The sequence below is a fragment of the Corylus avellana genome, chromosome ca2 (assembly GCF_901000735.1).
Source record: "Corylus avellana chromosome ca2, CavTom2PMs-1.0".
Taxonomy (NCBI): Eukaryota; Viridiplantae; Streptophyta; class Magnoliopsida; order Fagales; family Betulaceae; genus Corylus; species Corylus avellana.
Genome location: NC_081542.1, coordinates 42,522,415 through 42,524,459, shown reverse-complemented (window position 1 = coordinate 42,524,459; position 2,045 = coordinate 42,522,415).

The window sequence follows — 2,045 nt, the reverse complement described above, 5'->3', positions numbered from 1 at the left end:
CCTACTATTTATCTTCTACATCTCTCTTTTTCCATAATTTTCTCCTAGTATTTTTCTCTTCACATCACTTTTTCCCAAAATGTTGAAAAATAGGATCTTTAGGAAAACTATAATCCTTATAAAAAATAAAAATAAAAATAAATAAAATTTAAATGATATAGATAAAAAAAAATTTAAAAAAAAAAAAAAAGATGGATAATCGAATGTACGATGTCATTTAAAACTCATTAGCTAAACTAGATAAAGTGCGTTTTGATTAACCATTTCGTGTGTGTCAATATATATATATATATTGTTTGGATCGTATTTAAGTCATGTGTAATACTTAAAATCATAATATATAATCATGCGTCACAACCGAGGTCAACAACGGCCTACTTTAGCAAAACTATATAAGATATTAGTCATTTCTCTTTTGGTTGTTTGGCTCATCTATCACTAACGACAAAACCATAATTTTTATCAAGGGGAGACAAAGCACAAATAAAGAGTCAAGTCTAATTTTGATACAAAGAAAGCTTAATTTTTAAACCCAAATGTGCGTATGGTATATATATATATGAGCACTCTCTGTCAGTGGTGGAGCCAGCCATTTTATATTGGGGGTGCTGCTAAAATTTTTTTGGCGTCTTAAAAATTTGGTAATTCACCTTAAAAAAAATTTTCACCCTTAAAATTTGGTAATTTTTTTTTTTTTTTTTTTTTTTTTTTGGTGTGGTAGAAGGGTTGCCGTGGGTTAAATGGGGTGCGGGAGAAGGGTTGTCTTGAGTAATGGGTAGATAAAATTGTAAAAAGAATTTTATTTATTTATTTATTTTGATGGTGCCGTGGGTTAAAAAAAAAAAAAAAAATTGAATTCCTTGGGGGTGCCAAGGGGTAACGTGGCTCCGCCACTGCCCTCTGTCAATATAGCCCCATGAATTGACTCTCTCACCATCTGACACTCTTGAACTACCAATTACTAACAAATCCCTCCCCCCTGTTAGGGAATCTTGTTAAGTCGGATGAAATATTCTCTTTTTAGACATTAAATCTCATTAAAGGATGAAAAAAAAACCTTAAAAATTTTCAAGTGGACTAGGTGAGGGTATAATGGGCATAAAAAGTCAAACCGTTTGAATTTAACGTTGAAAACTAACATAGGGGACCAAAGCGAAAGAAATTGAAAGTTCAGGAGTCCAAAGTGAGAGATTTGAGGGGGGTTTGCAAAATAGGCTGAAAGTTCAGGGGACTAAAGTGAAGTTTCCCCAATTTATAAATTAAAAAAAAAAAAAAAAAAAAAAAAGTAGTGGGGGTGACACGTTGGCCCGCGGCCACCCCATGGCCTTGGAATTTTCCTAATGAAATTTTTATTCTATTTCAAACTCCACTATTTTCAGTAAATAAATATTAATTATCTTTCTAAATGGAATACTCAATTCCAATTAGTCTTAAAACCACGCTGAACTCCTGGACTGTCGCATCTGTTCCCTTTGTCATTCCAAACACACAAGGCGTCTTTCTAGATGTGCAAGGCTTCAAGTCTTTCACGTGGGTTTACCAGTTGCATTCAACTTCATAATCTAAACACATCCCAATCGGGCTATTAATGAGTGATGGCTTTTTAAGATTAATTGTGGCCACTCTTTTCCTTGCCTTCTCTTTCAGATTATGCTGTGACTCTTCTTCTGAAGACCATTCCTCTTCGGACATAAATTATTCTGTCATATCTTGGAGAATGCATGCAAGTTGGATTGGCTAAAAACAATCAGGAGATTCTGGATTGTATTTTGGAGACAAATTAAACCATGCAATTCTGTAGCCCTTCTTTGACTCTTCTAAACTCGATCTCATTCTCTTTTCAATCCCATTTTTTTCTCCATTCACTACAGTTGAAAACTCTGCTATGAAAATGTTGATAGATAACAACCCGGCTACCTGCCTTGTGGCGAAAGAAATCAAATGCAATGAATATCTACAAGGTGACCAAGAAAGTTCAATAACTCCTCATCCAATCCAACACCATCTGCTCATCTCTCTTTCCGTTTTTTTAGCTACCATCCTCC